A 21,655-nucleotide genomic window follows, 5' to 3' on the forward strand; every position below is an offset into this window, starting at 1 on the left:
TATTCTGGACAGTGATCTTGTTCAGTTCCTGATATTCAATACAAAACCTCCAGGTCCCATCCTTATTCTGTACCAATATAATCAAGATCCCAGGTTGATGAGATTGGCTTGATGTGGCCTTTCTGTAATAGTTCCTGAATCTTCCTCTTGATCTTAACGTTCTCTAGAACAGAGAGTCAATAGATCGGTTCATTGGGCAGCGGTGCACTTGAGGTCAGATCAATGGAGTGCTTGACCTGACAGTGTAGAGGTACCCCTGTGGATGAGGTGAAAATATCCTTGTACTCCTCCACGACCTTGTCCATTTGCTACTGTTGTGTAGAGGAGCCCTGCTTGGAAGCCATGGCCACAATATTCTTCTTGCCCTGGGGGTGGATCATAAGGAAAAAAAATTCCTAGTATGCGAAATGATCTTACTGCATTTCTTTGCAGCGATCAAAGAGATGGTAGTAGGCAGGCCTACCTACAGTATCCTGTACAACTTAATAGCCAAAGTAATAATAACAGAGCAAGGTCTAGACTCATATACAACATATCACGTCTAAAAGTATGGTTGTCCTAATAATATATCACAAACTTCAAGAGGAGCAATGTCACACAATACCTCATCCGTGAAGGGCTTGATGCTATAGGGAAGGCAGAATTGTTGGCTGACACGAAGATCTTGTCCTTGTTGAAGCCACCTAATGGTGTTTGACTGTGGATGTGCTATTGACTTTAGGCCCAAACGCTTCACGACCTCTACTGAAATGAGGTTCATTTGGCTCCCGCTGTCGATAATGAACTATAGTGGAGAACCCTTCACCCACATATGTGAGTGGAAGAGGTGCTTCCCCTCCTCTGGATCTTCAGGCTCAATCTTCTGGATCATAGTAGGTTTCCCACCTATCCTTGACATGTGGGGAGGCTTTAAGAAGTTCAAAAGTAATATTTTCCTGATTGGAAAAGTCATGAATTGATAAATATCCTTCTGATGAGCACCAGTATTGCAGCAAGAATGCTTCAACTCCTGGCGCTACCGACTTCACTTTATCACCCTGGGGTTCGTACAAACTTGGAGGTGACAATGTTGTATACACAAGTAAATGTGATGGGTCTATTCTTTTTCATTGCTAAGTTGGTGATAGACCACTAAGGTTTTTCAAACCAGACTTCTATGGCTTCAGAAGAAGCTTGATTACCAATGAGGAAAAGAGAAATCTACAGTAGGAGAAATCTTGTCTACTACAATAAAGAAAAAGACCGAAATCAAATGCTAAAACACATCATTTTTCTAACTAACTGCTAAGAGGATTTGCTTCAAAAGAATTCAAAGTTAAAATGTATGCAATCCTACTATCCTAAGAATGAAAATTGAAACATCAAACATTCTACTACTATGCATGTAAATGACCAAAATAACACTGTTTTTCTTTTTGTCTTTTTTTGTGTGGAAGTGTGAAAGCTAACTTCTTTTGGTGATGTGGCAGGTGGATTAGGGATGATAGTGAATTGTTAGAAGGCTTGGGAGACTATTAGGGGCCCTTTTCTAGCTTCCTAGGGGATTTCCCCACAATTCGGCCTCAAAATAGGCCACTACAGGTCAACCTACAGGATGTCCCAATGTGTTCTATAGGATGTCTTGAATTCCTACAGGATCCCCTGTATTCCTATAGGATATAGCTGAGAGAAAAAGGAAGGATGTTGAAGGTGATGGAAGGCTTAGGGAAGGTGGTTAGTGGATGAAATGAGGCAAGAGAGTGCCTAGGACCACTTCAAAACTCAAAACCAGATTTGGGAGATGGCTGGATTTGCTCAACAAGCTTGGAGAAGTACTCTTGTGAAATGATGAAATTGGTGAGGGTTTTGGTGAAAGGAAGGAATGATCATGGATGGATAAAGTTGGAATGAGGTTGTTGATCATGAAATCTCTCTGTACTTTTGAAACTCCTGCACTACATCAACCATTGACATTTATCCAAAAATCATGTAAACAAGAAGGATTTGAATTAACTAAGGAAAACATAATTTCATGAGCTAGTTGCCTACTTCATGCATGAGGGAAACTTACAAAAAAAGATGAAACCTTGATGACATATGAAGTAAAACTAAAGATAGAAGAACTGATAACTAAATCCTATTCTTGAAAACTAATCAAATGCCGGCCTAAGTACAGAAAACCATAAATTCCATGAGAAACTAGAATTTTGTCTTTTTGGGGCTACATAGGAGTTCTTTCCTCAAACCATGATCCCTGAAAGGAGGATTGAGGCCAAATCCACCTACTAACAGCTTTGTGATGTTCCTTTATCTCTTCTAAGCTACTACTAAAGTAAAGCACAAATGGAAGCAAACTAATCAAATCCACAACTACTTGCAATGAAATAATGGTAAAGACAATTCAAGTATGAAATCAACTAAACATATAAATACAAGAAGAGGATCCTTTGCTTCTAGGGTTGGGCCCTAACCCAAGAGCTTCAGCCCTCTGAGTAAACTTAGTGTTGGATCAAGGAAATGCTCATTCTCATTATCAAAATAGAAAATTACATAACAATGTCTTCCACAAGTCTTGAACTAGAAAATGACTAGTTTTCTTACAACAAAATTTCTAATCCTAATGAGGCTCTAGGCCTCTTTATTTATACAATTGAAGTATCTAATGACTTCCTTAAATCTAGGGAGGCTTGACTCCCAAACTTGAGATAAACTGGCTCTTTAATTGTCACTTGCTCAACTGCCTTTTGATCTCCATGACTTGGCTTCTTGTACTCCGAGCTAGTGTGATTGATGGAGGAATATTCGAATGAGTGAGGAGTAAATGAGTAAGATCTACCTCCTACAACCTCTCCTCCTTGTATCATTCGAGTTTTAGCCCTTAATTAGCCAAAATTTCCATGATTTTCTGTCAAAAACCTGTAATCAATGCACATTAGTCCACTATGCACAATATCTCACTTTGACTCATCTTATTAAGAAAAATACAATCAAAATATGTAATAAATTGTGAGAAGAGTTTATTTGAATAAGTTAGGTGTATTAAGGTCCATATAGTTACCCAATGATGAGGCTCATAATCACCCCCCTACTGAAAGTGTTGCTTATCCTTTGAGCAACTCAATCTATATCCATGTCTTTCATTGCTCTAGTGGCCTCCCTGACATCCCATGCTTCTGCTATAGTTTCCTCTTCCCGTGCATAGAATCCCGCCTTCCTTTCTATCTCCTCCCACTACTTTCTTTCTTCCTCTTCCTTCCTTCCTTCCAACATTCCTAGGAGCAGTGTTGGAATGAGTCTCAAGCCAATCCAATTGACTTTGAGTCTTTGGAGAGCTTGCTTGTAGATGGGTGTCATGTTCAGTTCTCTCATTCTCTGAGGAGAATGGTACTCTATGATTTTCAAGCTATAGGGAAAAGTGTTCCATCTCCTTTGGAAATATTGCATGCTTTCATCCCCTAACAGCCTGAACATATCCTCAAAGTGTATGATTTCTTGCTCTTTGGCAATAAGGTACCTAGGTGTAAGTTGAGGGTCATTTGCAATCAAGTTATGGGTGTTGATGAAAACCATTGGATTTGACTACTCAGCTCTTATCATGAGAGGTTTTGTTTCTTCCTTTGCCATTATTTTCTTCATTTCTGCAGCCCTTTCTTCCTCATGGTTCATCCATGATTCCAAAGCCATCAACTATAACTCCCCTAGTTTTGAATTAGGTTCCCACACATTCAGATCTGTCAGGGCTAAGTTATGTAGGTAGAACTTAGACGTTTTAGCCCTATCCTCCAATGTGCTTTGATCACAAAGATCAATGAATTGTCTATAATCATGGAATGGCATAGTGTCTCTCTATGCTAAAGTCTTGATTCGGAACTGCAGATATTGTTCCTTAAGGTACAATGCATAGGACTTAGCTGGCATCTTGCACTGGATTGCCTCTAAGGATAGACTGACCATGGATACCAATTGATTCTCTCTCTATTGTAGTTGTCCTATTAACCATGCATTTTTCACCTCCAACTGATCTTTCATCATTGCCTCTCTGTCCCTCAGGCTGCTCAGTTCTTTTCCCATCTCTTTAACTTTTTCCTCCATGTGACCTATGTCCTCCACTCCTTTGGATTTGGCAATCTGCATCCATCTATGTGTCCTTTCCCTTTCTTTCTCAAGCTCAAAGAATAAGGGGATGGAAAATTTCTGTGGAATGACCCTACCCCCTTCAATGAACCTATAGTAGGAGTCAAGGTTAGGTTAAGGACTAGGTTCCCTCAGCTCTGGATCCTCCTTCTTTGTTTCTTGCTGCATACTCCCTTCTTTGTCCAATTTCCGTGTTTATTGTAGGTTTAGCAGAGTTTCCTATAGGATTACCTCTACTTCTTGTGGGTCCTTCTATGTATCCTGTAGGAGGTCTTTCCCTTTGGATGAGGCAGATCTAGTGACAGACCTCCTAACATAAGTGATAGGAGAATTGGTAGAGGCTTGTCCTGATGATCCTGCTCCTTGATTTTTCATAAGAAGGGTTATCTTTTCCTGCTATTTGGGTGAGTGTGCAATGACAATATGAACCTCGGTGGGATTTTGAGGTTTTCCTTGCCTTTTCTTGTACTTTTTCTTGTCCTAAAGTACAATGGAGTTTGTCTCTGTCTCTTTCCTTTTTGTTTGATAGGGGTACTAAGGGAAGTGGGGGTAGCTTCTGCCTCTTTCTCAGTAGGTTTTGGGGATACCCTGGGTGATTCTTCCTTGTCTTCTATCTCCCCTTTTCCATTCCTCTTCTCACCTTTGTCTTTATCCTCTTCTTCTCCCTCTAGTTCCTAACTCTTTTCATTAGTTTCCTCCTTTGCATCCTCTTCTGTCTCTTCACCACTTTCCTTCTCCTTTTATTCCTCTTCTTCCTCCTCTATTTCCTCTTCATCCCTCTCTGTTTCTTCTTCATCCTTATCTGTTTCTTCTTCATCCCTTTCACTGGCAGTGGGGCTTTTGTCATACTCAAGGGCTTTTATGCCTTCCTCTATTTACATGTCTCTGAAAGTTTCCCATGTGATAGGGAGTCTGAGGTTTTGGAGGGCATCTTCTATGATAAGTCTAATTAACCCATGATGGGCTAGTTGTTGATGGTTTCCTTCCTGCACCTTAATGCTCATATCTATCATTGATTGAAGAAGGAAGTAGGGTATGTTGAGTCTATTTTGAGGAGGTGTGTCTTCTCCAAACCTCAACTCTTGGAGAAGCCTAAAATGGTGTCCATATACCACACTATAACTACCTTCACATGATATATACTTAATAAGGCAGTAGCTAATTTAATTTTAAGGATATGGTAGGCTTTCTCTTCTAACTTCATTTTTGTCTTCCATTGAATCCTCTCCTTCTAAAAAGAATTTCTTCTTTGCAATTTGGCTATTACCCTTATCCTCCTTTCTCCAAGGCATCCCTAAAGGAAGGGTGGTGATTCTGCCTATGATTTCAAGGGTGAATTCTATAGAGAGGCCTTTCACCACAATAGTGGCATGGGTCCTAGTTAGTGGAATGAGGGAGAGAGAAAAATTTATGGCTAATTCATCATCATATCCCCTTCATTTTTCAAAGAAACCCATCCAATTATGCCTTGTGAATCTCTAGTGCAAGAGGGTGTTGATGAATCCTGACCGTGTTGATGGGTTCCCTCTTATAAAATCCCCCTATCATTTTTCTTTAATGGATGGAGGTTTGTATATGTGTGATACCAAATTGAAGGGATGAGGAATTTTAAATAAAAATTCTGTGTATAAAATTCCCTTAGACTACAATATTTTTCGATAAACTAGAAGGCTTTTCTATATTCTTTTCACTTGGAAAATGTGGGAAAGTATAGAGTTCTTAATGGTGTTGGATCTGCCAACATCAAGGGATCACCCCCGTATGAAGTCCCAACTAGACCTCACACCATTTGGTGTGGGAGTTCCATCTGGTATGATGGCCTAGTTTCCATTGTCTTAAGGATTTGCCTCAACTCTTGCTTGTCAACACAGGAGAGTGGTTCGCTTTGTCTTCGAGAAGTGAGGTTCGCGTGCCTAGTGAGTGTAAGTGTACTTATGTCAATGGTTCTTTCACTGTGAGGGGAAGAAGGTGAAGGTGAGTTCCAAGTTGAAATGGATCCGTTCCAACTCAGCTAGGAACATGTTGGGCCTTGAATATGTGCATTTTTATATCATACAAAACCACCATTTATAACTTATATTATGACACCATTATACTCATTTCACATTGTAATTCCATTATTTATCGCCGAATCACATCCTAGGCCTCGTGGTTGATTATCGTTAGTTTTATTAGCTTTTCAATGATTAGAGATGATTTAGTTGTGATTTACTAATGATGGTCTCACCAAGTTCATGTGTCGAAGCATTCTATTGCAAGAAGTCTCCACAAGTCAAATTTAACTAGTTGTTGGGTAGTTGAGTACGAAATTCTTGTAGGTTACGAAATAAATTTTCTAATCAAATGGGGCTGAATATTGAAATTCCAAGACACAGGTTTTGTTCAGAGCACCATGTTTCATATAACCCAAAAATTGTTTACAAAAATTCGTCTTCGTGAAGGAGTTATCGTCTGGGGAGTATTCCAATGAAAACCATTTCTAAACATGAACGTATTGGGTCAATTCGTGTTCGGATTTTATTGAACGGTTTTGGTTGACAAATTCTATATTAGAATACGGTTTTGATAGGAAGAGGATAGTTAAAAATTAGAGAATTTTAGTGTTAAACATGAGTAATTCATGGATCAACGCCCTTCTATGGAACAGAACTAATGCTAATTGTAATAGCCACGATGCCTATAAAGGTTGAAACATGTGATATGTTTAGGGGGGTGGATATTGTACTTTGATTCTGGTTATCAAGACTTGAAGACCGTGATTTAATTCTCTGTTAATGGAGGCCGAGGTTGTGATTGTCATGATGAGTTACTAATTTGCTTGTGGAGTGTTGTGGATTTTATGAATTCCTGAGATAGTTTGTTGAAAGCGTAACTAGATCTTGTAAATCCTAAGCTCTCTAGGAGTGGAAAGGGCCCACCACAACCAGATCAGCCCATGTAAGCATAGATGGAGGTAATTCGTAGGTGTGTTTGATTAAATTCTTGTTTTTACAGTTGTTTCTGAAAAATCGATTTTATTTTTTCCATGTGATTGATTTGTGTTCCTTTCGAAGAAATGATTTCATATGTTAATCTTTAGTTGGAGAGTTTCATAAGTGAAAGTTCTAAAAATCATTGTTGTAGGTGCGAGTTTGTTCTTTTCTACAAGTTTTGCTTCTTATTCGAACCTTGCTAGCATTGCTTTCTTACCAGAACTTTACTTGCAGATCTCACTATTTGAAAGAATTTTGTATCTGGCATATGCTCTTGTAAACCTTTTAGCAAACGAGTCGTTTAAAAATGCAACTTTGTGATTGATCAGTGTGAACGAATGGAGCGTGGTTGAATGCATCCAGTTTAAACCCTTATGAATTAATTAGAACAGGACAGGAGAAATCTAATAGTAGATTTATAACTCTATCTCCTTAGCATCTAAATCGAAAATGCATTCCATTCACATAGTGCGATTTAGCATAGCAAACTGATTCTGAGGGATGTGTTGTGGCCTTAGTTCAATGTCATTTTCCCAAAATTGTCATCAGCAGTAAGAATGAAAACCAGATCATAGGCGCAGGTGTGAGTTCGACCTGATTGCTGAAGGCTTTTGAGTAAATTTGCCAGAATTCAGTTTAATGATTTGATTGATGTCAACTACAATTGTAATTTGATTTCTTGAGTACAGTTGCATGCTTAAATAGTTTAGGTTTATCTCAGTTGGTTTTAAAAGTAGAATTAGGGTTTGATGAATGAAATTGCAATAGAGTAGATCATAGATCGAGCATGAAAGACTGAGTTGTCCACTTTCGTTGATAAGTGTGTGAAACAAACATTTCAAACAGTTTTGATATTGCAATCTCTTGTTTGTTATTCAGATAATGGAATTAGTGTGAAGTGTCTCATCCTAGGGTTTGAGTGAGGAAATAGTTAGTAAGCGTAAAATTGATTGTGTGAACATAAGATCAACTTACAGATGCATTTAGATTAAATTCCTCAATTTCTTTCAAGTATGACTTGTGAAAGCTAGAATTAGGGTTTTTGGATTTTTGAATGAAGTGTTGAGTTGTTGGATTGAAGAATGAAGTTTGTTGAAACTAGGCATTTGTTTTGAAGTAGAACTTATGACAATTAGGTTTTCATTGAATCTAGATTCTAGTCCAATGATGAGATAGGTCAAATTTACAGAGATTTCAAGTGTTCAAGTTAAATTTGATTATTAATTCTTCTTGTGATAGCTCATAAGCATTTGTGTGCTTTATTCCTTAGCTGATCATTATAAAGGAAACCTTAAAGCTCCGGCCTACAAACTGAATCAAGAAGTTCAGTGCAACTTGTGTTTACGAGCCTGGATTGACAATTAAATATTAAGAGGTTTAATTCACCAATTTAATCTCTCAATAGAACACACAACACCAAAGGACATACACAGATTCCAGTGGAGCATTCCACTCAGATGTGACAGTCACAACATACAAGGTAATATAACACGTACAACACTCACAGAACAATCCGAATGAGTGCAATAGTTGTTACATCAAGGTTCAGATGAAAGGTTTGTCTGATGTCTGACAGAGTAGTCAACACAAACTAGACAACATTAACAACATATACACCACATTTCCATTAATAGATTATGCGTTACAACAAATGAAAAAGTTTAGATGTAGAGCACAAGTTAAAGCAACATGCATTATGTTATCACAAAATCAGTACTAAGGGCTGCAGCCAAGCAAGATTTCATGTAACTCTTTCAACCAGACTTTAGACTAAGGATTAGCCTCCTTAGTCAGAGAGGGCTCTCTCACAGACTTTTGATAAAAATCAATCACAACAACAGATGGCTAACTCTTCACACATTTATGAAAACAAAGCTGGTTGGACACATATCAAATTGGTCTTCATTGGGCTATGGAGTCTCACACCTTTAGTAAACAAAAGCACAGTCATTTCATGGAAGTCAAGGCTCTTTGCATTAAATGTTCAAACATACTTCACAAAAACCACAGCTTGCCAAACACACAGGAAGTCAGAGCATAAGATATGAATTCTGAGTGATTGTGCTATAACAAGGCTGTAAAAGAACATTAAGAAAATAAAACACTATCTCATTTGAACAATATAATCCATTGAGAATCTTGAGAAGAAACAACCACTGTTTTACTATTACTGTAATAAGTCTTTACATTGGCCCAAATAAACTCTGTTTTTGTATAAAATCTCCAACCTTTTTTACATCAGAGTCATTTCTATATATAGGAAAACCAAAAAAAATACAACTACTTGAGACTCCTCAACAAGCATGAAGGGAGCTCGAAATCCTATCATTAATTGCCTTATCCATATCTAAACAAACTAATTAATTACAAAGGTATTGCGCTGTGAAAACATAGAGTCCCATTCCCATTGAAACTCTAAGTCTATCTCCTCATGTGCATTGATGCTTTCTTGAAATTTGACACCTGTATCACTTCAGTAATAGCCAAGACATGCTGGAGGAACATTCACTGAATGAGCAGCTTCGGATACTTGATATGTGGATGACTCATCAACTGATAAGGATCTGTGCCCTATTTTCACGGTCTCTGCCTCCCATTAGTCTTCATGCATTAAAAGACTATGCTCCAAGCCATTTAATTCTTCTCATAACCACACATAATTCAATATGCCTTGTGATCTGGACACTTTGTGAACTGAACAAGTGTACCACTCAAAATTTCGGTAACCCTACCAGAACCCTAATAATTCGGCTATAAAGTAACTTTAGGAAGACTTTAACAAAAGACAAAAATTTCACTTTTTCCTTAAATACTCACACCTGTCACCTTTTGAATATCTGAATAGCTTTGTATAATCTCCATGCTGGCCTCGAGTCATCCCTTTTAAGATTTGCTGACCTCAGCATTAATTTCATTTTTTCACATAAACAGTCATCTACAGCAGTTTCGTAGCGCGCTATGAAACTGCTGTAGGTAATCAAAACAAAGCATATGAATCTTAAAGCACTGATGACTTAACTCCGTGATTTCTTCAGCTATTTTGTACAGGTGTAAGGGCTCCAAAAAGTTTCGAAATGATGACAGCCAAAATTTATCAAAACTTGAAAAGCAAATTTCCCCTTGGATTAATCAGCTAGTTTGCCTAGCTTTCTCTTTAAACTGCTAACTTCTTCCTTTAAAGCCTTGTTTTCTGCTCTTAAGCTTGTGTTTATTTGTTTCATGATTTTTGCCTACTTCAGAGCTGGCACCGTCCACAAATATGCATCAGACACTGAGTCAGTTTGGCTCATTAGACTTGTTCTGCCTTTTATTACAGCCTTTTTATAATTTGCATATCTTACTGCCCTTTCCTTAGAAACATTTTTAATCTGAGGTATTTCTTCTTGTGTTGTTCCTGCTTGTTGCTTGATAGAAATGACATTTCCACCTTGACTGATGATAACCCTATTACCCTTGTTTTTACTTTTGGCTGCTTGAACTGTTCTGGTCAAAACCTCAAGTACATCTGTACTAGGCACTTCTAAAGGTGCCTTCTCTTTCTGCGCTTTCTCCACTTCTTTCATTTGTCTTCTTGTGACTGGTCTACGTGGCTTGAAAGCATATTCTTTACTAGGCTCTTCAAATTTCAATCTTTTTGAAGCTCTTGGTTTTTTAGTACTTTCGGGTGAAGATTGAGTGAGGTCAATATGCATTGGCTGCACTGGGTGATCTTGCTCAAACTCTATTGGTTCAATCTGTATTGGCTGATCTTGCTCAAATTCAATGGCTTCAAGTAAGTCATTTAAACTGCCTTTTGAAATAGGGCTTTCTTCCACATTAATTGACTTACCCTTCTCCTTGTTTAGCTGACCTCTGGTTTTCACCCTTGAAATCTTTTCAACTTCACTTGGTTTAGCTTCATCCTTCTTTTTCTGGATCTTCTGCTTTGATGACTGAGGTGTCTCCTTAGATGATGACTTAGGAGTTTCCTTTACTGATGATTTAGGTGTCTCTTTTGCTGCCACAGACTTCTCTGATTTCCTTAATTTGGTTTTAGGCTTCTTTTGGTCTGTCACCTCTTTTCTGAGCTCAGCCAGAGTGGGCTCTTCACTCCTTTCTTCCCTTTCCCTCACAGGCAATGGAGTGAGGCCTGTTTTGCTTGGAAAGCCGGCCATAAACACAAATGAATCCCAATCTCTGCCAATCTTTTGTAAACCATCCAACACCAGCAACTTTACTAAACCATGATGAAACAAGGATGTTTCACAACCATCTTTCTTTAACTGGATTTTATCACACATTTTACTAATGCTTCTGAACAAATAGAAAGGTATATCTATTGAAGCCTTACCTGTGAAATGCAACAAAAGTTTGAAGTGGTAGGAGTAAACTTTATTGAACCTTCCCTCGCATGTTAGGTATTTCTGGATGCATGTGAGGAGCATAGCATAATGTTCTTTTATGTAACTCCTTGGCACCGCTTTGGTGAGGTCCTCATTTTCATAAGGTTCCTTCAAAAATTCTTTACAGGGACTCATGTCGAATTTAAAGTTTTTGAACCATTCTTGACCTCCCCTCGGAATTTCAGTGACAGTGGAAATAACTTCAGGAGACACAGGAAACTCTAACATTGACACCTTTGAATTTAGTCCAGTAAAATTCAATGCGAAAGCCTTCGTTACCTCTGCATGTCCTCCCTTCAACTTCTCGCAGAACCTCCAGCAACCAGCATTTCGAAAGTCTCTTGCGACACCTTCATCCCTGAGTGTGACATCAAGCCCCTCCGGCTCTGTCCTCAAGCACTTACCGGATCGATGTTTCCTCTTTTCCATCTTGCTTCGAATATTTTCACACAGGGAACTAATGGCAGCTACAGCGCGAAAACAATCTCGACTTTGGAGTGCAGGCTCGCTTGCAATGATCCCTTTAAATAAGAACTTGGGCTTCTCATACAGCAAACATGTTTACACATTATGAAAACACATTATGACATAACCATACCTCGTAAAATCCCTTAAGCTGACATTCATATGCATGACTCTGGACCTTATGGCGGAATGATGATTTATCATGACCTGGAGATGACATCAACTGACAAACATGAACGGACCTATGACTCACCCCTCCCGGATTTGACATTCCAAGAACAAGTGCTACAAAAACCCTGAAACCCCGATTTCGTAGCGCGGACAGTTCAAATTTAACAAGACGCGCTACGAAATGGCTGATAAACAGTACGCTGCGAAAAGACGGAAACATCATTGCGCAGCTAAATTGACCAAACAAACATGCGCTGCGAAACTGCGCAAAGTACTAATGACATGACATGTCTTAACTGACAATGATGGAGGGTATCTAACGATTTTTTTCTTACACGAACTTACATCAATACCTTTTGAAATTCAAATTTCAAAGTGACACACACATATAAACCTATTCACAAAGCTGAAAACCTTTATATGAAACTTGTGGACAACATTACATACATGAACTATGGTTCTAAGTGATAACACATTACAAGTGTTAAAGATCAGTCTTACAATAGATACAATACATGTGTGAAAACGTGTTGGCCTGTTAACAGGCTTCTGAATTAAGCGAAAGTTCCACGACACATCGTGACACCATACATCACTAACCTCGTGAGCAAGGTGTTGGAGCCACTACTTACTCCTCAAATAAAAGATTACAGACTCTCTTGGCTATGTGGGAGGAGCTGAGGTGAAAAGTCCTTTGCATGTACAAATGAGGGGGTATTTATAGCCAAGGGTGAAACTGACCCTTGTGGTTGTTCGACTACCCTCATGACTGTTTGACTTCCATGACCCTTCGACTTACATGACTCTTTGTTCAACAAGTGGGTCACTTGGACTTCCACGTTACATCACATTGATTGACAACAAACCCATGCTGGAGATGTGGGTGACATGACTCATGATGTGACTTGACATGACTTGACATGACAATGTTGGTACATTCGTGTTGCTACTGGAATGCATGTCGAGCTATAGTGTTGATGGATGATGGATGTATTCATGGTGTACCACTTGGCGAAGTGCAGGGAGTTTTTGATGGTCCTTGGTTCGCTTGATGAAGCTTTACCATGTTGTTCCTTGCTTGCATGTTGGAAGGATTGACAGGCTCATCTGTTCACGAAGGTGCATGTTCGTCGCGTTCGTCCACTTCGCATGCTTTGCTTGTTCATAGTTGGTGAACCTGTCATTATGCATGTGCTCCCTTCATTCATTTGATTCGTTGTCTTTCCATGTTCGTTGGTGTATCTGTACCTGCAGTCACTCATGATGAGACGACATCAAATCCAAAACCTCCTAGTCTACCATGACACATGATCATTCGGATGTAGGTGACCAGGAGAGACAGAAAGGTTGTGACATGGGATGATGGCTCTGAGAAACTACTGATGAAAATTGCGCAAGAGTCACTGAGAGATGGAGACAAGCAATCTGAGTCAATAGTGATTGCCTACAAGGTTTGGCTTAACTGGGAGGCAAAATTTCACAAATTTTAGGAGGAACAGTCAGGGCTGCTGGAAGGCAAGACAGGCATGCTCTACGCATTTTTCAGAACGAATGGGTAGAAGGGCTGGAAAGCCAGATTTGTGGAATTTTCTAGAGGAACGAGCCATGTAACAGCCCCTATTTTTAAATATACAAATAATTACATCAATTATGCGATTTACAATTAATCAACTATTTAACATAGAATTTCATAAATATGGGCAGAGACAACTTACCTGTGGCGATGATATTTCTTACTTGTGATTTCAGAATTGAACGCTATTTGAATCCTACTAACCGCAACAAAGTTTTGTGGATGACTCTCCACCCAACCGTAGGTTTAGTTGCACAAAATCTTGCTACAACTAGCCACCCCCGAGTCCTCAATCAACATACTACTACCAGGGAATCCTTTGTCTCACAACACTTTTTTCCTAACAAAATGGATGATGGAATCATGGAATGTCCTCTCATCTTCCCCACTGTCTACTAAATAGAGCAAACATTGGAAGGGGAACTGCATGCACACACTCCATGTGTCAACATGCAACTTTTATTTCTTTATTTTAAGTAATTCTCTTAATATAATTTTTCTTATTTTATTCCATTTTACTTTTTGATAACTTTTCTTATTTTTACTATTTTTATAGTTCTCTTAATTTAACTCTTTCTTATTTTATTCTACTTTTTGTTAATTTTACTTATGTTTACTATTTTTATAGTTTATTTTTATTTATATTTATTTATAACTCTAGTATTGTTATTTACAATTTTATTTATTTATTATTATTATTATATTTTCTTCATTATTTATTATTTATTTACTATTATTACCTTTTCTTTATTGTTTATCATTTATTTTCTTATATTTTTAATATTATATTTTATTATCTATTATTTATTATCTTTATTATTATTACGGGACATTAGATACTCCCCCTCTGTAAGGAAATTCATCCCAAAGTTAAGTTGAATTCTTTAACATTTTATTTAGTTAGTTATTTATTACTTCATGTTTGATCTACACCCTCTGCTGAAATAGTATAACCAGTAGGCATCGAAAGTTTTCACAATGCTTGGGAAATCTCAAGGAATCTCTGTCCCTTTCTCCCTTTCGAAACCAGGCATAAGCCTCCTCGTTCTGTATCCTAGTCCAAGGCTAGCCCTAAGGCCCGCGCCCGACTCAGACCTTGTCTGCCCCAAGGCAAGCATCTGGTATAGTACTTAATGACTCCAGGCATCTCGCAAGGTTGGCCCACTCCCTCCACAACTACTAAGCCGCACAACCCTAGGCATCGAAGTCCTTACACCCCCACCAGACTTCAACATCCCAATCTAATACTAGGCACCTAGCCTACAATATCAAGCACTTGGTCTCCTCAAGATGGTCCCATAGCCCCTCAAGAGCTATCCATCAAGAGTTGTACAAGACAAAGGAACCACTGGCATATGTAGTGTTGATTGAGTATGCCCCCAGCCCATATAGTGTTACATATTCTCCCTCGTAGGTATGGGCTCCCACGAGATCATCAAATAAACCGACTCTCTCGGCACATTTGTGGATTTCATGTTAGTCACCACATCTCAACATGCATCCAATGCATTAGTTATAATCATAATATCATAGAAAATAATCCACATGTCAACCCTTACATGCCATCATGATTACATAACATACTTGTTAATCACCACATTCTGAATAGTAAAAAAATTTGCATAGTCATGCATGTCATAAAATCTGTATGCAATTACCACATGCTTCACCTTATGAAATACCATCATAAGTTATAACATCAACATATCTGTATCAAATATATATCATGACATCACATAATAATGAACCACGTGTCAATATACATTGTATTGTAACATCATAATCCATATGCATATCATATCCATCATGAATATACAACATCCTTATCATATCAAACTAAATGAATAAGAACCACATGTGCATCATTATCCTCATACCATCATATCTGAAACATAATCAATATGAGAATCATCTCAATACTTATCAAATATAGAATAATACAATACAAACATTCTTATCATGATTCATCAGAAAAATGAATTTCATTTGCTTGTATAAACATTGAATACCAATTATGAACCAAGATTATTCAACATCCATCTAGGGTCTATGTTATTTCATCGGTACTATTAGTGTCGTGTTTTCATCAAGATACCAATTACTTTTTCAATAATCATTTCTTGTTATTTCTATTAGGAAGTTGACCATTTACACCGTAAGTATACTCATCTAAGTACATCGTTAAATTTCAAATGAGCCTCATTATCTTGAGCCTTATTCTCTCATCAGAGATTCTTCCTTCCCTAAGGAAATTTTAGTGAAATTCATTGTTAAGATATTACCATATGTACAATCATTTACATCATCAATATCAAGTTAAAATTCCATGAACACTATACATATTTTGTTTATCCAAATGGCACACATACACGAGGTCATCCTTATTTAAGTCTCATGTTATGCTTAATCCACCCGCATGAGGGCTTGTTGTCCCTCGGTGATTTATGCATCACTCACATAATTTTCATTGTTTATCTTAAAAAGATTTGCTTATCTCATCAAGTTCCCACGTGATCTATTTTATCGTAGATTCACCCATCTTCAAGTTGGACCAGGGATTCTTCCATCTTAATTTCCACTCATTAAATCTTTAGTTTAGAATTTGAAATGCTTGGAACCACTACCACCATTATCATCCATGAATGCTTTGGTATGCCCAATGTGTTTGGAAATAACTTCTTTCAATACTAATGACACACTAGTAAGTTGTTTTATGTGAAGTAGCACTAGATCATCAATCCACTCGTGAGTAAAATTTATTCAAGTACACCCTTTATTAGTTGATTCTTACTTCCTTTGGTAATTTATGTGTAATCATTCTCAAAGTTTCAGTATATAATTCCCAATAGTATGTGTTCCTACGCTTCATGCTTGGTGTCTTATCGTTAGTCTACATAGTGTATTTCCTTTACCAATAGTCGTTATCCTTGAAACATTTTCCTAGTTTATCACTTGTCATTTCTCACCAATTACAAGTGCTCACAACTCCCTATCTTGACACTTATAAATGATATAGGTCATCATATTGACTCATACCAATCATGTTGATCATTCCACTCATCAATATCCTTAGAAAAATTTCTTCTTGATAGAATCACCCCTTCACTTACTCATACCAAATATTCATAGATATATTTTTGTTTTCTCCAGTAGTCTCAATTTCCTAATATTCCATGTCTACTAGCTTCAAATATGGAAATATCAAATTGGCCTTGATTTCTCATGTTGAGTCATCATGGTTTCTTTTCCTCCTCTCTTAAATGCATAAATTGTTACACTTGGAAATGTTGTTACTATTCCTCCGATCACATACTTGTTTCCTCCAATTGATCAATTTTATTATGGATTCACTTTTGTAATCCAATGTTATCATATCCCTCAAGGCCCTTGAAAATGACCTTCTTTGTTATTCAACTTCATTAGTTGATCATCAATGTCTCCTTCCTTATATGCATCATCCTTAAATCAATCTTATAGTGATTCTCACCATGTTCTTATATGAAAATAATTATATGATTCCACAACCTCTTTCCCTCGAGTTGTCCATTCAGGGATCACCTTTAGAATATTTTAACTATTCCAAAGTTTATTATCATGTTCTAGGATAGGTTATTGCTTCTTGTTGATTTATTATATTGGTTTGTGATGCCTCTACTCACTTAGTGTGTCTTTCTCTAAATATTTTCTATTTATATCCTCCTTCCGAGTTGGGTATTGTTACAAGGTACCATTCATTACCATTATAGGAAATTGGATAAGCTCTTCCATTTCACCTTCTTCCATTCCTAAATACTACTAGTTTTGGAGATCAAACCTAGAAACATTCATTCCTTTATTAAAATTGTTGTCTCATTATACTTAATACTCAATCATCTCATTCTACTAATATTTTATTGTCCTTCCAACTTAATTGCATACTATCTTAAATTATTTTTCTTCCATTTTCGACTTCATTTGATGTGTATCTTCAGTTAATTGTTCTACTATTTTCTCTATTTGATCACTTATAATATCTCCACATCTTATGTGAATAGATAATGTCTTCTTAACTTCTTCATATTGCCTCAGTTAGTTGATTATATTATATAACTATACATCACTTCATATCTAATGGTCTCTTCTTAATGTCCATAGTCAGGATTTTATTACCATTCTCCCTTCTCCAAGAGACTATATCCTTAGAGTAAAGTCAACTAATAAACTATCAACATTCACCATGAACCCAAAATTTCAATCACTTCATCTTCCTTAACCAACTAGTCCACATCATTATTACTAGGTTTTTTTTTAATTCAATTTTCAACCATTTTTTTTACAAAATTCAAATAAATTCTTTATCAATAATTAATTTACACTCAAATTTCTTATTAACTCAAAATACCACACTCCAAAAAATATTATACGTAAAATAATATAAATCTTCATACATCCAATAAATAATAGCTTATCAATCCCAAATAATATCTTAATATTAATTAAAAGAATTCAACTTTTATTACCCATTTCAACATAATACTTTACTAATAATTAAATAAATTCAAACTCTATCATCTAATTTATTAAATAAATAAAACCACATCATATAAATTTATTTTCATTCCTTAAAAACTCAATCATTCATTTTTATACTATACTTTATATTAATACATGTTTTGCATAATATAAAATAACACTCATTATTATTATTAATATTTGATATTATTCTTATCTATTTATTATATAAGTAAAATTAAATACCTTCCATTTCTAAATAATGAAATCTTTCTTTTAAAAAATTTCTTAATTTTAGGCACATAGGAGTTTGAGTGTAGGGTTGTATATTATTTCCTCTTATTCAACTATAAAGTAGGTATTATATTCCATTAATATAAATAATATCATATATTACATTTTAAATATTATAAAAAAAAATACCTTTAAGAACAAATATGATTAAAGAGATTATAAATTTAGAATCTAGGTTCCTAGTGGAAGGGGAGAATATTTTAAACTTAATAAAAATATAATATTCTTTTATTAAATAACCGAAAGTAAACAAAAATAAGTAAATTATGTCAAAACAAATCTTAAAGTTTCAATGTCGGATGCACTCGTACAAAGAAACAAGATGCGAATATGCTCAAATTTTAAACGCGTAGTCTTCTTTATTCAATAATTCATAATCAAAGGACTAATATAAATTTAAGAAAATGAATTTCATGAAGCAAAACAATGAATTTCCAGCATATATTTTATTCGCAAGGGAAATTTAAGGAACGAAAAGAGGAATAACGTATTGCCGCACCGTGATTAGTAAAAACTAATAATCACACTTTGAAGATAAAAAAAATGGGGCATAATTACTGAAAACATTGAGGAATTCCCAAAATTCAATATCAACATAGCTTCAGCAAAATAACTATAATACTAGATTTTGAATAGCCAAAATTCAATTGTATTTGGGTTAGGTAAAGTCAAAAGAATATGACTCGACGACAACTCGACAATGCTAAAGTTTTTTTTCAGAAGAAAAAAATCATATACATTATATTAAGGAAATATAATGGACATTGTATACAGCAAACCAAAAATTCCATATTGCTTGGAAAAGAGTTAATTCAGCGAAAACTCAAATTATTAAATAATAAGGAAAAATAGACTTGGTCATTTATGACAAAGCAGTTAATTTACTAACCAAAACCGCTAAGTGAATTGATTGTATTAATTTTAACCATGAGTGAACTAGGCCATGGTGGGCACATGATACTATATTCGAAGCAACACTTTAAACAAGATGAGCTTTTTCGAAATTAAGATCAACGATATGGCGGTCGAATCGAAAACGCATACGGAGGGGATTTCGAATGGTTACCAGTCAAGCAATAGATGCTATCGAGTAGGCATGGGAAACTGCGGATAAAAAAATTAGAAACTAATAAAATACCACTCAGGTTAAAGCCAAAGTCACCCATGAAAAGCCAATAACACATCACTACATAAAGAATATAATATATGGTGTATAATGGTGTTCGGGTTGCAAGCTCCACGGGATCATATTTGTTTAATAATCTATATAATAATATTTAACTTAAAATCATTTAACTTTAAAAACATAATAATTTGAATGTATATATGGCGAAAGGAAAAAAGAATGTGTATTATTTTATTTTTTTATTTTACAAATATATATTTAGAGGTCGCACAAAGTTGAAATTAGCTTTGATATCATATGTAACAACTTCGATTTTTAAATATACAAATAATTACATCAATTATACGATTTACAATTAATCAATTATTTAACATAAAATTTCAGAAATATGGGCAGAGACAACTTCTCTGTGGCGATGATATTCCTTACTTGAGATTTCGGAGTTGAACGCTATTTGAATCCTGCTAACCGCAACAAAGTTTTGGGAACGACTCTCCACCCAACCGTAGGCTTAGTTGCACAGAATCTTGCGACCACTGGCCACCCCCGAGCCCTCAATCAACATACTACTGCCATGGAATCCTTTGTCTCACAACACTTTTCTCCCAAGAGAATGGATGATGGAATCATGGAATGTTCTCTCATCTTCCTCACTGTCTATTAAATATAACAAACATTGGAAGGGGAACCGCATGCACACTCCATGTGTCAACATGCAAATTTTTTTCTTTATTTTAAGTAATTCTCTTAATATAATTCTTTCTTATTTTATTCCTTTTTACTTTTTGATAACTTTACTTATTTTTACTATTTTTATAGTTCTCTTAACTGAACTCTTTTTTATTTTATTGTACTTTCTGTTAATTTTACTTATTTTTACTATTTTTATAGTTTATTTTTGTTTATATTTATTTAGCACTCTAGTATTGTTTTTTACTATTTTATTTATTATTATTATATTTTCTTCATTATTTATTATTTGTTTATTATTATTACATTTTCTTTATTGTTTATCATTTATTTTCTTATATTTTTAATATTATATTATATTATTATTATTTATTATCTTTATTATTATTAGGGGACATTATAGGCCGCGCTGCATTCTGGGTCAACAAGTAGGGATTGCATAGTTTTTCTGGAGAACTGCCCGGGTCACTAACAGCCAAAACTGTGCAATTCCCAGAGGGAATTGCCAGTTCGTTGCCTGGGAAATTGGCAACAGAAACTACGCAATTCCTAGAGGGAACTGACAGTCTGCTGCTAGGGGCTACTGGCAAGGAAAACTGCACTAAGGCCAGGAGGCTGGCCTGCTGATCACTCTGCGCAATTTCTGAGATGAACAGTTGGTCAACTATCGGGATGATTGATTGGGAAAACTACGCAATTTTATAAGGGAGACAAGGACATGCACTTGGTGTTTGTTCGACCTGTCTGTGCAATTTCCTCAGTCAGTTGAGCAGGTGAGGTTAGTGGCCTCTATGTAATTTTTGAGGGGAGTCAGTCCCGGGGTGATTGCCGAGTCAGACTGTCCGGGTGGCCAGCATGAGAGTTGATTGAACTGCTTGCGGGTAGTGCAATTTGAAAATACTAGCTTGGTGCTTCTGCGCTATTTTGGTTGACAATCGATCGAGTCGATGACAGGGTGATGGTTCGGTTGTCAGAGGGGAGTCCGATCATTAGAACTTTCAGCAAAAATGGCTAAGTGTGTGAACAGTCGAAAGATGCATAGGTGATCATACGAACACACACTCGCATGACTTGACAATGAGACGAGCAAACCATCCAGACACACATGTTCAACAAGACTGACCGACAGTGTAGTTGATAAGTGCGACACTCATGATTGATTGAGACGACGATTGCACAACAGTGAATGTGACTCCGTGTGTGAGTGCGACAGATGCTTTCATAGCGAATACAACAAGCACATACGAAGCAAAGACCTTAAGCATAACCAGAACACGGTCGCAAGCATGACTCAAACATCAACATGTAGAGACTTAAATGCAATGAATCAAGCAAGGTGGATGTAAATACCCACATGGGCTCACGAAGTGAACCCGAG

This window comes from Pinus tabuliformis, chromosome Q (assembly GCF_031772625.1).
Source record: "Pinus tabuliformis cultivar Carrire ecotype Pingquan chromosome Q, CPIR1, whole genome shotgun sequence".
Taxonomy (NCBI): domain Eukaryota; kingdom Viridiplantae; phylum Streptophyta; class Pinopsida; order Pinales; family Pinaceae; genus Pinus; species Pinus tabuliformis.